Consider the following 15,358-nt stretch of genomic DNA (forward strand, 5'->3'; position numbering starts at 1 on the left):
GGAATAGACATCAAAGATCATTGAGTTCAATCTGTCACCACAGACCTCATGACTAGACCGTGGCACCAAGTGCCACATCCAATCCCCTCTTGAACACCTCCAGGGATGGAGACTCCACCACCTCCCTGGGCAGCACATTCCAATGGCCAATCACTCTTTCTGTGAAGAACTTCCCCCTCACCTCAAGCCTAAACCTCCCCTGGCACAGCTTGAGACTGTGTCCTCTTGTTCTGGTGCTGGTTACCTGGAAGAAGAGGCCAACCCCCAAATGGCTACAACCACCTTTCAGGTAGTTGTAGAGAGCAATGAGGTCACCCCTGAGCCTCCTCTTCTCCAGGCTAAACAACCCCAGCTCCCTTAGCCTCTCCTCATAGGGCTTGTGCTCGAGACCTCTCCCCAGCCTTGTTGCCCTTCTCTGGACACATTCAAGTGTCTCGATATCCTTCTTAAAGTGAGGGGCCCAGAACTGGACACAGGACTCAAGGTGCGGCCTAACCAATGCATAGAATAGAATGATCCATGCTCTCCCACCCAGAGCTGTCCTGAGGGGAGATATTAGAATAGAATAGAATAGAATAGAATAGAATAGAATAGAATAGACCAGACCAGACCAGGTTGGAAGAGACCTCTGACATCATCAAGTCCAACCTATCATCCAACACCACCTAATCAGCTAAACCATGGCAACAAGCACCCCATCAACTCTCGTCCTAAACAATCTCACATTCTCTAACAATCTCACATTCTTCTTAATTCCTTTTTCTCACTTCTGGCTGTTGAGGCTGGTTTATCCTCTGCTCAGCTGGGAGGACCTTATCAGCCTAACCTTGAGATAAGAACACCAACTTCTAATGATGCTTTGAGCTAAGAGCACTCCTAACTTCTTTCTCTTTTCTTCTAATTAGATGAAAATGAGGGGAGATTGGGGGGGGGGGAAGTGAAGCAGTTACCCCCACTCCTTTAGAGGATACCATTAGGGATTCAGGAGGGTTTCTGTGCTGTTTTCTGATTGTAAATCCATGTGTAACATTGTAAATACTGCCTATTTGTACATATTCATTGCATTCCATTGTAGAGTGTAGTTATTGCTTGTAAATACAGTTTCCATTTGCTTTCCAGACTGAGTGAGCCAAGCTTTTGTTAATGCTGGTGGGTCAAACTACCACAAAAGGAGGGAAGCAAAGGTACATCAACAGATATGTGAATTACTAAGGAAACATAATGATCAGAAACACCACTAAGATCTTTTGCACACACTCTGTAAGTATCATTAGACAGAGAACCTTCAGATAGGCCTGGACACAGGTCTGAACACCCAGAAGTAGGACAATCACACATTAAGCAATTCAGGCAGGCAGCTGACCTCATACACAAAATGGCTTTTCTCTAGCTTGTGCCAAATATCTTGGGACATACAAGTGAAGGACACTATGAAAATATTTTGCATTCATAGATTCATAGAATCATAGAATCAATAAGGTTGGAAAAGACCTCAAAGATTATCAAGTCCAACCTAGCACCCAACACCTCAGGACTACTAAACCATGGCTTCAAGTGCCACATCCAATCCCTTTATGAACACCTCCAGGGATGGTGACTCCACCACCTCCCTGGGCAGCACATTCCAATCACTCTTTCTGGGAAGAACTTTCTCCTCACCTCCAGCCTAAACTTCCCTGGGTGCAGCTTGAGATGGTGTCCTCTTGTTCTGGTGCTGGTTGCTGGGAGAAGAGACCAACCCTCTCCTGGCTACAACCTCCCTTCAGGTAGTTGTAGACAGCAAGAAGGTCTCCCCTGAGCCTCCTCTTCTCCAGGCTAAGCAATCCCAGCTCCCTCAGCCTCTCCTCATAGGTACTGTGCTCGAGGCCTCTCCCCAGCCTTGTTGCCCTTCTCTGGACATGTTCAAGAGTCTCAATCTTCTTCTTAAACTGAGTGGCCCAGAACTAGACACATTACTGAAGGTGTGGCCTAACCAGTGCACCAGTGCCAAGTCCAGGGGCATTCTGATTCTTACAGAACAAGTAACTTACTGAAAAAAACTCTCTTTCTTTTTTTTTCCTGTGGAAGGGTCCTCCAAAAAAATATATATATAACAGTCCTGGATTTTATTCATGAGAAGAATTCAACCTTTCCCCCATTATAAATCTCTTCAAAGTTCCTCATACAGATCAAGGCAAGCTCAATTGTTATGTCCACATACTCAAAGAACCTTTTCCTCTTTAGCGCTAAGACTCAAAAAAAGTCTATATCTGTAAACTCTTAAGAGAGAATAAAACCCTCTTAGTCTTCTTTTGTTTCGCTTTCTCCATTGTTGGGAGCTCAGCAGAGCTTCAAGCATCATAAAGTGTGACCTGACTTCTAAGACAGAAATCATCTAAAAATGGCTTCATTATACACAAGAATGTATTTCTGCAACTGCCTGAATATTTACTGTAAAGGTTTCAAGTGAGGCAGTAGCTTCACTGAAACACTTGAGAAAATTTCCACCAACTCCAACGTAGCAAAGATTTTGACCTTCATGGTTATTTTCTTCCCAGTGAATGCTGGGAAGTCGCATTGGTATCTCTACTACCTTTGGCAGCTGCAAAACTCAAAGGAAACACAGACTAAATGCCAGTTAAAGCACAGCCTTGAGTACAGTAGGGTCAATTTTAGAGCCACTTCTACCTCACTGATTTTACTTTCAAAACTTCTGATGTGCTTGTGGGAACTCACCCTTTTGTTCAGTCTGACATTACATTTGGATGCTTGCCTACTCAGTTCTCTCTGAGTACCTGTGAGCATCATACCCTTGTCTATGTCTGCCACATACATACCACACATGCTACTGAAAGGCCAGCCTGGAAAGATCCATCAAACAGTCCCACCCATGGCAGGTGACCAGCACCAGAACAAGAGGACACAGTCTCAAGCTGCTCCAGGGGAGGCTTAGGCTGGATGTTAGGAAGAAATTCTTCACAGAAAGAGTGATTGGCCTTTGGAATGTGCTGCCCAAGGAGGTGGTGGAGTCAACATCACTGGAAGAGTTTAAGAAGAGACTGGATGGGGCACTTAGTGTCGTGGTTTAGTTGATTAGATGGTGTTGGGTGATAGGTTGGACTTGATGATCTGGAAGGTCTCTTCCTTCCTGGGTTATTCTATTCTATTCTATTCTATTCTATTCTATTCTATTCTATTCTATTCTATTCTATTCTATTCTATTCTATTCTATAGCTGGGGCTCCTTAGCCTGGAGAGGAGGAGACTCAGGGGTGACCTTATTGCTCTCTACAACTACCTGAAGGGGGATTGTAAACAGGCAGAGGTTGGTCTCTTCTCCCAGGCAGCCAGCACCAGAACAAGAGGACACAGTCTCAGGCTGCACCAGGGGAAGTTCAGGCTGGAGGTCAGGAGGAAGTTTTACACAGAGAGAGTGATTGCCCATTGGAATGGGCTGCCCGGGGAGGTGGTGGAGTCGCCGTCACTGGAGGTGTTCAGGAGGAGACTTGACAGGGTGCTTGGTTACATGGTTTAGTTGATTAGGTGGTGTTGGGTGATAGGTTGGACGCAATGATCTTGAAGGTCTCTTCCAACCTGGTTTATTCTATTCTATTCTATTCTATTCTATTCTATTCTATTCTATTCTATTCTATTCTATTCTATTCTATTCTACTCTACTCTACTCTACTCTACTCTATGGAACTTCAAGTTGTTCAACATTAAACTCACCACAAAACTCACACATACTGCAAATCATCCAACAAAACCCCACAAGTGTATCCACTGCACATACCTATTTATTGAAGATCCTCTCCCAAGTTTCAAGAAGCATATAACCAAGAATTGCTTCAAGCTCAAGGAGTCCAAGATCTGCAAAGGAGATCATATATATTTTTGAATGTCACTAAAAGTGCGTGGCTTAAGCATATAAAAGAATAAAATGTTTGTGCATAATTACTCTTTAGAAATCAGTTTATGAGCTCCTGCTTCTAAAGTTGTGCAACAGACTTGAGGTTTGGAGCACAAGCCCTATGAGGAGAGACTGAGGGAGCTGGGGTGGCTTAGCCTGGAGAAGAGGAGGCTCAGAAGAGACCTTCTTGCTGTCTACAGCTCCCTGAAGGGAGGTTGTAGCCAGGTGGGGGTTGGTCTCTTCTCCCAGGCAACCACCAGAACAAGAGGACACAGCCTCAGGCTGTGCCAGGGGAGGTTTAGGCTGGATGTTAGGAAGAAGTTCTTCCCAGAAAGAGAGATTGGCCATTGGAATGTGCTGCCCAGGGAGGTGGTGGAGTCACCATCCCTGGAGGTGTTAGGGAAGGGACTGAATGAGGCACTTAGGGCCATGGTTTAGTTGATTAGATGGTGTTAGGTGACGGGTTGGACTCAATGATCTCAAAGTTCTTTTCCCACCTAGTTAATTCTATTCTATTAATTCAAAACAGCTTGTGTGTGATAACAATGATGTTATGATAATTCACAGGGTATTTAATTATTTATGAGGTATAAAATTTTAGGCAACTTCTGCCTATATGTCCAAAATTACTAGAAAGCTGGGAAAACATCAAATTTTCAAGTAGCAGTTTTGCTACAACTCTTTGTAATGAAAGAACAAACCAAACATATTGAATATGGAAAATGACAGTGGCATATCAGAAAATAGGATAGGATAGGGATAGGATAGGATAGGATAAGATAGGATAGGATAGGATAGGATAGGATAGGATAGGATAGGATAGGATAGGATAGGATAGGATAGGATAGGATAGGATAGGACAAAACAGAACAGGTTGGAAAAGACCTTCAAGATCATCGAGTCCAACCTATCACCCAACACCATGTAATCAACTAAACCAGGGCACCAAACACCCCATCCAATCCCTTCTTAAACACCACCAGCAATGGTGACTCCACCACCTCCCTGGGCAGCACATTCCAGTGGCCAATCACTCCTTCTGTGAAGAACTTCTTCCTAACACCCAGCCTAAACCTCCCCTGTGCAGCTTGAGACTGTATCCTCTTGTTCTGGTGCTGGCTGCCAGGTAGAAGAGACCAGACCAGATCAGGCCTGACCATGTGGCAGAATCAGGAGGCCAGCAGCTACTGTTGGTCCTTTTGAACAGGTAAGGCAGGAGCAAAGAGACAAGATGGCTGCCACACCCTCCACTTTATAGTTTTGCTGGACAGGAAGGGGGAGAGGAACAGACAAGCTTAGACCTGGGGGACCCCTCCTGCTGGGAGTGGAAAGTCAAGGTCACCTGGATCAGGTTTCTTTTGTCCCCTGGGGGAAGTACGGCTCTCACAACCTTCCCCCCACTCCATGATGGGTGTAACCCAGCACACTAGTGCAGGCAAAGTGAATCACCCCAGCAGAGTTAAGATGAATTAGTTATAGAACTGTGTATATGCATCAGTGGTCACCTGTGGCCATCAGTGGTCACAGAGGTGATCCAACTGAAGATGTTTTGTTCTCCAAAGGCTTGGCCCACCAAAGACTCCCTCTCTTCTCTTCTGTGACCTCATAATTTCCAAGCATCAGCATGGATAATTATTTTTCTGCTCCTTTTTTTTCCTTGCAAGATAATCAGACAGAAGGATAAGGCTTGCTCTGAGAAACAGAGGCAGTGCAAAATTTCATCCAGCAATTGCATGAAAGATTCTACCAATTCTTCTTATAAAAGCAATAGTTTGTTGATTTGTAGCTGCTGCCTACTTTCATGTGCAAGAACAACAACTACAGAAATCCCTCACTGCTCTTCTCTACATATTTTGAGGCAATCCCTATAAACATGACAAGTTCTGGGATCATTTATTCATGCACTATGTTGCCACTCCTGCTGTTGATGTCAACTGCAGAAAAGCCACACTCAGAAGCTTAGATTCCATCACAGAAGAACGAGTAATGCCACTACATCTCTGCCCTTTGCATCTCCTACTCTATTCCCCAGAAGAGATTTCCACAATAAGGTGTAGAGAAATCACAAAGAGAATGTGATTAAAGTTAATGTGAAAAATCAGCCAAATAGCATCCCTGAAAGGAGTGGGAGCTGTTTACTAGGGAAGAGATAAAAATCAGCAAGATCAGATGGTGGTCAAAGTTTACCTTTTCTTTTCTAAGGTAATGGCCTCCTTTCTTTTTCAGTTCATCCTCCTTCATTACTTATTTTTACAAGACCTTTCCAACATAGAATCATAGAGACACAGAATCTCTTGAGTTGGAGATGGAGAATCATCGCCCAAGTTCAACACCCTGCTCCACACAGGACTGTCTAAAACTAAACCATATGACCAAAAGAGTCATCCAGATGCGTGGAACGTGTCCAGAGAAGGGCCACAAGGATGATCAGAGGGCTGGAGCACCTCTCCTGTGAGGACAGACTGAAGGAGTTGGGGCTGTTCAGTCTGGAGAAGAGAAGGCTCCCAGGTGACCTCACTGTGGCCTTCCAGTATCTGAAGGGGGCCTACAAGAAGGCTGGGGAGGGACTTCTCAGGATCTCAGGGATTGATAGGACTAGGGGGAATGGAATGAAGCTGGAGGTGGGGAGATTCAGGCTGGAGGTGAGGAGGAAGTTCTTCCCCATGAGAGTGGTGAAGCCCTAGAATGGGTTGTCCAGGGAAGTGGTTGGGGTGCCATCCCTGGAGGTGTTTAAGCCCAGGCTGGATGAGGCTCTGGCCAGGCTGATGTAGTGTGGGGTGTCCCTGCCCATGGCAGTGGGGTTGGAACTAGATGATCCTTGTGGTCCCTTCCAACCCTGACTATGATACTATGCTTCTTGAACTATGAAAGGCTGCTGTGGGGATTCTGTGACCACTTCCCTGGGAAGCCTGTTCCTATAACTGACCACCCTCCAAGTAAAGAACCCTTTCCCAGTGACCAATCTGAATTTCCTCTGATGTAGCTTCATTCCATTTCATCAGGTCGTATTGCTGCTCACCAGAGAATAGACATCAGCACTTCCACTGCCCCTCTTGAGGCATTCCCTAGATGATGCTTTCCCCTCTTACTTTAGCTCCCTCTTCCATTTCCCTCATACCTGCTTTTATGGCTTCCTGTTTTACCTCACTCAACAGCTGACTACAATCATATTACCGTGCCTTGACAAGAGTTACCATCAGTTGAAGCATATTAACTGCCTAACTCTTAAGAAAGATGTTGTGTTGCTGCAATGTGTCCAGAGAAGGGTAACAAAGTTGGGGAGAGGTTTGGTGCACAGCCCTCTGAGGAGAGACTGAGGGAGCTGGGGTTGCTAAACCTGGAGGAGAGGAGGCTCAGGGCAGACCTTATTGCTGTCTACAATTCCTGAAGGGAGGTTACAGCCAGTTGGGGGTTGGTCTCTTCTCCCAGGCATCCAGCACCAGAACAAGAGGACACAGTCTCAAGCTGCACCAGGGGAGGTTTAGGCTGGAGGTTATGAAGTAATTCTTCCCAGAAAGAGAGATTGGCCATTGGAATATGCTGCTCATGGAGGTGGTGGAGTCACCATCCCTGGAGGTGTTTAGGAAGAGATTGGATGGGATGCCTGGTGCCATGGTTTAGTTGATTAGATGGGGTTGGGTGATAGGTTAGATATGATGATCTCAAAGGTCTCTTCCAACCTGGTCTGGTCTATTCTATTCTAGTCTAGTCTAGTCTACTCTACTCTACGCTACGCTACGCTACTCTACACTACGCTACTCTACTCTACTCCTATTCTATTCTGTTTTATTCCATTCCATTCCATTCCATTCCATTCCATTCCATTCCATTCCATTCCATTCCATTCCATTCCATTCCAAATACACACTGTTCCCTGGCTCTAGCATCTTCAGCCAAGTGTCCTTCATGAGAGGTAGCAGATTCCATGGACTAACTTGTCGGGTCCAGCAAAACTTGTGTCATAAAGGTAACCTTCAGAACACCAACCGGGTGTAAAATTCTACTAATGCGATAGTGCATGAAATTATATTGCTCAAAAACACATCTCAAGGGATTGTTGACCTGAGAATTTCTATGACATGTTTATAGAGAAACACTGTGAATTATTGCATGGCTGAGACAGCTCTGTGACAGAACGTCTGCAGCCAAAGATAAGAACAATCGTATGGAAAGATAAGCCTTTGCTGTGCATAACATTAGCAGGGTTTTGTTTTAGAAATGACCCCCCATCTGACTGTTCAGAAAACCTGAGCTGCTGAAAGATGCCAAGGAAAGTTCATACTTTTGAACAGAATTGAATAGCATTTAATTAACCAGGTTGGAAAAGACCTTTAAGATCATCGAGTCCAACCGATCACCCAACACCATCTAATCAACTAAACCATGGCACCAAGTGCCCCATCCAGTCTCTTCCTAAACACTTCCGGTAACGGTGACTCCACCACCTCCCTGGGCAGCACATTCCAATGGCTAACAACTCTCTCTGTGAAGAACTTTCTCCTCACCTCCAGCCTAAACCTTCCCTGGCACAGCTTGCAACTCTGTCTTCTTTTTCTGGAGCTGGTTGCCTGGGAGAAGAGACCAACTGCCACCTGGCTACAACCTCCCTTCAGGTAGTTCTGGAGAGCAAGAAGGTCTCCCCTGAGCCTTCTCTTCTCCAGGCTACCCCATCTCCCTCAGCCTCTCCTCATAGGGCTTGTGCTCCAAACCCCTCCCCAGCTTTGTTGCCCTTCTACATATAGAATACAGAATTAAGCAGGTTGGAAAAGACCTTTGAGATCATCGAGTCCAACCTATCACCCAACACCATCTAATCAACTAAACTATGGCACCAAGTGCCTCATCCAGTCTCTTCCCAAACACCTCCAGTGATGGTGACTCCACCACCTCCCTGGGCAGCACATTCCAATGGCCAATCACTCTTTCTAGGAAGAACTTCTTCCTAACATCCAGCCTAAACCTCCCCTGGTGAATGGTCCATGATTCTCAAGTCTCTGCATCATTTGTCACTATTTCTTAATTGAGAATTAAGTAAACTGTAAAAGGAGAGTCCAAGTTGAAACACCATGTCAGGCATGTGTTGGGATATCCTCATTTTAAAGGCATTAACTTGTAAAATCCCTTCCATTCTATTACACTGAGAATTTAGTATCTGGCAGGAGCTGTGGAAAACGTTCTTACTTCTCTGCAAATGAATATACATTAGAGTGAGTGTCTATGGCCGCCTTCTAGAATTGGATTTGCATTATGGACAATTGAGGGGTAATATCTTTAACACTCTATCTCTAGACTCCAGCTAGCAATATTTAACAGAGCAGGACACTCTCATTTTTACAACTTTTGGTTTGGTTTGGGATTTTTTGGTATTCAGATTTGCAAGATGGGTGTGCTCCAGCTTCACATTCAGTCAAAAGCTGAAATCTGGGAATCAATGAACATGACAAGGCTTTCTTTATTACACCCTGTTTCTCAAACTAACTCTTTCAGGGTCCATCATTGCCATCCCTATTTTACTTTTTGCATAAATCTGGGCCACTCAGTTTAGGAAAGACGTTGAGTTGCTGGAAGGTGTCCAGAGAAGGGCAACAAAGCTGGGGAGGGGTCTGGAGCACAGCCCTATGAGGAGATGCTGAGGGAGCTGGGGTTGCTTAGCCTGGAGAAGAGGAGGCTCAGGGGAGACCTTCTTGATGTCTACAACTACCTGAAGGGAAGTTGTAGCCAGGTGGAGGTTGGCCTCTTCTCCCAGGAAACCAGCATCAGAACAGGACGACACAGCCTCAAGCTGTGCCAGGGGAGGTTTAGGCTGGATGTTAGGAAGAATTTTTTCCCAGAAAGAGAGATTGGTCATTGGAATGTGCTGCCCAGGGAGGTGGTGGGGTCACCATCCCTGGAGGTGTTTAGGAAGAGAGTGGATGGGGTGCTTGGTGCCATGGCTTAGTTGTTTAGAAGGTGTTGGGTGATGGGTTGGACTCGATGATCTCGAAGCTCTTGCGGCTGTGTCCTCTTGTCCAGGTGCTGATTGCCTGGGAGAAGAGACCAACCCCCACCTGGTTACAAGCACTAAGCTTCACTCTCTTATCCCAGTGGAAGTCCGCAGAGGAGTTGAATGCAATAGACACAATAAATCTCTGACCCTTCCCTTGCTTAATGACAGTGACAACTGTTGGGAATACCCTGTTCCAATAATCACAAGAAATGTTAAAATGAGTTCCAGTAAATTGAATATAGATCATATTTTCATAGTATCAGTCAGGGTTGGAAGAGACCACAAGGATCATCCAGTTCCAACCCCCCTGCCATGGGCAGGGACACCCCACACTAGATCAGGCTGGCCACAGCCTCATCCAGCCTGCTCTTAAACATCTCCAGGGATGGGGCCTCAACCACCTCCCTGGACAACCCATTCCAGGGCTTCACCACTCTCATGGTGAAGAACTAAAAGCTATGAGGACAACATGGCTTCAGCATGCTTAAGACACTCAGCTGTGCTGGAAGGTCTTTAACATCTAGCACCACAGTAACTCAGGACTGTGATACCTCATTCCTCTCTAAAAGGAGGAATCATCCAGAAGTAGCCACCAGTAACATCCAGCCTCAGAAATCACAGGTGAGTTTAAGAAAATCCATAGAGGAAACATAATGGCCATCCCCCCTGAAATGGACATCTACTGTAATGGGGCCAGCTGCAATTCACAGACATCTCCTCACCTTGCTTGGGGTTTCTTTTTGCATTGCCAGAAAGCAACACCAAAGTCCCCTCTTGTCTCGGAAGCAAGTATGGACGCTGGAGCTATAAAAGGGAGTAGGATCAAAGAACTTGAAAGGAGCCTAGGAAGCCTTTCTAAGCAGTCAGTCATGCCTCCTGTTAAAAGTAGAAGACAGGCACCAAGATGTCATTCTCTGAAAAGCTAGAAATAATGAGGAGTAGCTTATCATGATAAGGATTATTAGTAGGCAGGCTACTGGCAGAATTAGTTCACTACAGTGCTGATGAAACAGCATTAGGAAAGCAGAGCAATTTGAAGCAAAGGTAGCTAAAAGTATTAACACACACTCCACCAAGGCCTTCTCATCTCCAGCATGGTGATGCTTCAAAGTTAACTGTCCCGACAGACAACCTTATACTCTGTCTGCAAGCGTCAAGATGAAGCATTGTAAGCTGTGGTAGGCCTGTAGTCTCCAAGGATTCGGTGTCTGTGTGAGTGATGGGGATAGCTGCATTTTGTTCCAGTTGCAGTGAATTAGCAGAAGAACCCTGCTGCCTGGCAAGCTCTCAGCACAGTTTTCAGCTGGAGAAAAGTCTGGACACACTGCCTGTGCTGAAATATTGAAAGAACATACTCAGAAGGACAAACTGGGTCTTGTCTAGTTTTCTGATTTTGCTTTGTCCAGGAGGAGAGACCCCACAGTATCTCTTCCGCACCCAAATGCACACCACACAATCTCTTCCTGACATCATCAACAATCATAGAATCATAGAATCAATGAGGTTGGAAAAGACCTCAAAGATCAACAAGTCCAATCTGTCACCAAACACCTCATGGCTACTAAACCATGGCTTCAAGTGCCACATCCAAGCCCTTTTTGAACACCTCCAGGGATGGTGATTCCACCACCTCCCCGGGCAGCACATTCCAATGGGCAATCATTCCTTCTGTGATCAGCTTTCTATAGTATGGCCAGCAGGAGCAGGGAAGTCATTCTGCCCCTGTACTGGGCACTGGTCAGGCCACACCTTGAGTACTGTGTCCAGTTCTGGGCCCCTCAGTTTAAGAAGAACATTGAGACTCTTGAACGTGTCCAGAGAAGGGCAATGAGGCTGGGGAGGGGTTTGGAGCACAAGCCCTATTGAGGAGTGGCTGAGGAAGGTGGGGTTGTTTAGCCTGGAGAAGAGGAGGCTCAGAGGAGACCTTCTTGCTCTCTACAACTGCCTGAAGGGAGGTTGTAGCCAGGTGGTGGCTGGTCTCTTCTCCCAGCGCCAGAACAAGAGGACACAGTCTCAAGGTGCACCAGGGGAAAGCCAAGATCAATGTTCCAGGTGTATTTTGGAAGGCATCTGACATCCCCAAATCCAAGAATCTGGCAAGGCCAAAGCAAAGCATCTGCTAGAAAACAGCAGAATCCATCAATTGCTGTATTCAACATAAACTATGTGATAGTGAAAACACACAAGCAGTGGCCAGCCTCCACTGTAGCCCATTTGGTGATCCTATGGCTTCGTATTTCATGCTCTGTAACTGCTTCTATATTCCCACAAAAGCTTTGGTGTGGTTTCTTTTATCTAACTACGGCATCTGGGATTTATTCCAGAACTTCACCTCTTGGGATATTTGGAAATTGTCTTCTAATTTTCAGTCTAAATTAATTCAGGACTAATTAATAAACATCTTATCTCGTGCTGACATTCCATTTCCACCAGCTCTCCTCCCTCTCTGGTGTTTGCCTTCTAGAGGCATTTAAAATGAAGCTGGGTTTTTATTTTCTGGATATTATGTACAAATTATAGGGAACAGAGGTTTAGCACATTTTGTCAGGAAGCCTGACAGAAGGTAACTCTCCTCTGGGAAACCATACTTAACTTCTTTTTTCATTAATGAACAACAGAGAGATGCTAATTCCTTTTCCTATTTCCTCCAGTATAAACCAGGAATTATTATACTGTAAGAGCCCAATGCACCTTCACAGACAGCAAACTATAAACTGTGGCTAGGCAAGAGGCAAGAATTGTCCCTAGCAGGCATTATCCTAGGGCTTCAGTGAGGGCTGTGAGCACAAAGTTGTGAGTGGAGAACAAATATCTAGTAAAGAAGGGGAGAGCAGCTGACATCTGTTGTGTAAAAGCCATCTTTTTAGAAGCCTTGAGAAGTGAGAAGAGTTGACCAAAGACTCCCTCCAGCCCAAAGAGATTTGAAAACTAATGTATTTGGCATCTAGACCTCCTACTCTTTAGGTAACGGCTGCATTCCTTGCTGGAACGTGTCCAGAGAAGGGCAACAAAGCTGGGGAGGGGTTTGGAGCACAGCCCTGTGAGGAGAGGTTGAGGGAGCTGGGGTTGCTTAGCCTGGAGAAGAGGAGGCTCAGAGGAGACCTAACTGCTGTCTACAACTACCTGAAGGGAGTTGTAGAGTCCCAGGCAACCAGCACCAAAACAAGAGGACACAGTCTCAAGTTGCATCAGGGGAAGTTTAGGCTGCATGTTAGGAAGAAGTTCTTCATAGAAAGAGTGATTGGCCATTGGAATGTGCTGCCCAGGGAGGTGGTGGAGTCACCATCACTGGAAGTGTTTAGGAAGAGACTGGATGAGGCACTTAGGGCCATGGGTTAGTTGATTAGATGGGGTTGGGTGACAGGTTGGACTCGATGATCTCAAGGGTGTCTTCCAACCTAGTTAATTCTATTCTATTCTATTCTATTCTATTCTATTCTATTCTATTCTATTCTATTCTATTCTATTCTATTCTATTCTATTCTATTCTATTCTCTCCTTATGCATCCCTTCCAATTTGACATATTGCAAGAGTCTCTGTCTATGCAAAAGGCAAATTTAATCACCCTCCTGTTTTTCAATGTAGCCATTACACTTTTGTGTTGAATTCAGTCATTCAAATGTGTTAGGAATGGACCCAGGACGCACAATGCATTGAGCCTCTGTGAATGCCAAAGCACCTTGCTGCTGTCTCCAAGCTGTGGTGGCATTGCTATGAAGGAAGCCAAGAATTCTCACTTCTTGAAACATGATATCTGAAAATTCAACAGAGCCTACCTTTAAAGAGCTAAGAAAGTCTGAAGTCCAGCACAAAAGGAGTGATCAATGTAAATCAGGAGACTCTCCAGCACAGCTGCTCTGTATCGACCTCGAGCACTTCAGCACTTAGGGGGATTTGTCTCACCAACTGCAAATGTTAGTATCTGAGCTCATCACCTTGGTCTACCTTTAACTGAGAGAAATAGGTGCCTCTAGGGCTCAATTCCTCTTGCCCTAACGTGGATATCTAAAATAGCTTAGATAAATTGCACAGCTACAGGATCCAGCGATCATAAAAGGAAGCTAGGGAGAGTAGCTTTGATGTAGGCACTTAAGCTGTAGATAATTCAGGCTAGTTGAGACAAACCTCATTGCTGAAGTCTGCCTCAGGAGAGGAGGCGTTCAGACAGATTTGAAGTCACAAACAGGGGTTCAAAAGATGGGTTTTCAATACCACCATGATCTAATCTCCGAGCCTTTATTCGGCCCAGACTTTGCTCGTTGAATTTTAAACAGAAGAATTTGATATTGGGCTCAATGATAGGAGCAATAAAAGTCATCATTAATCTAAGAAAAGTGATTCATGTGAAAATATTACAATAATTAAATATGTATAGCTTGACTAAAGTCACCATTGAAAGAGAAAGATGATAATTATCTACAAGCTCTAGAAGGATGCACACACTAAGGATTATTTTACTTTAATACGGATTTTCAGGAGACTATAGCTAAGAGTAATGTGATTATACTGAGCAAAGTAAAATTTAGGCTGACAGGGGGGAAAAAAATTCCTCATAATGGAGTGTATTCTATTGTGGAATAATCTTCCAAAAGGAACTTGGCTGAAGTCCAGTCACATCTAAAGCCAACTGGATGAAGATCCTCGGAGAACAATCCTGCATTAGCTACAAGATGGACTAGATGACTCAACAGCACTTTTTCGTGGTTAAATTCCTACCATTCCACTGTATAAAATAATCCAATAAACCAAGGGGAAGAGGGAAATAGGCTTAGCAACAACTGCACAGCGGTCTCTTCTCTGAGATCTGCGCGCTGCCATCAGTGTAGCTTGCACTGATTGCGCTGAGGAAGGAAAGGAATTGCACGTGGTCAGAGCACCGTGTAAACTCCATGCAATGCCTGAGCTACCCTTCTCCCCCTTGCTCCCCTCCTTCATAAAATAGCATTACCAGGAGAATCAACTCTGCACCATAAATGTATCAATCATGACCTTGGCTGCACAATCTAATCATAAGTGGTTTAAGCTTTCTTGATCTCAGTTGCCAGTTGCTGTTAAACAAAATACAAAGGATAAATCTGATCCTGGGCTGCATCAAGAGAAGTGTGGCCAGCAGGTCAAGGGAGGTGATCCTCCCCCTCTACTCAGCTCTACTGAGACCCTACCTGGAGTACTGCATCCAGTTCTGGAGCCCCTAATCTAAGAGGGATCTGGAGGTGCTGGAAGGTGTCCAGAGAAGGGCCACGAGGATGAGCAGAGGGCTGGAGCACCTCTCCTCTGAGGACAGAATGAAGGAGTTGGGGCTGTTCAGTCTGAGGAAGAGAAGGCTCCCAGGTGACCTAATTGTGGCCTTCCAGTATCTGAAGGGGGCCTCCAAGAAGGCTGGGGAGGGACTGCTCAGGATGTCAGGGAGTGATAGGACTAGGGGGAATGGAATGAAGCTGGAGGTGGGGAGATTCAGGCTGGCGATGAGGAGGAAGTTCTTC

General features: G+C 45.3%; 1 long non-coding RNA gene across 1 annotated transcript in view; it reads right to left on the reverse strand.

The window, feature by feature from the left end:
- LOC137455552 (uncharacterized) overlaps positions 1-15,358 on the reverse strand; it is a 258,251-nt gene that overhangs the window by 225,163 nt on the left and 17,730 nt on the right. The window contains exon 2 of the long non-coding RNA XR_010990846.1: positions 3,772-3,848. This is a non-coding gene — a long non-coding RNA (uncharacterized lncRNA). The remainder of the gene's footprint in view (positions 1-3,771; positions 3,849-15,358) is intronic.

The sequence above is a fragment of the Melanerpes formicivorus genome, unplaced genomic scaffold (assembly GCF_026170545.1).
Source record: "Melanerpes formicivorus ecotype bairdi unplaced genomic scaffold, bMelFor1.0.p_v2 SCAF_101, whole genome shotgun sequence".
Taxonomy (NCBI): Eukaryota; Metazoa; Chordata; class Aves; order Piciformes; family Picidae; genus Melanerpes; species Melanerpes formicivorus.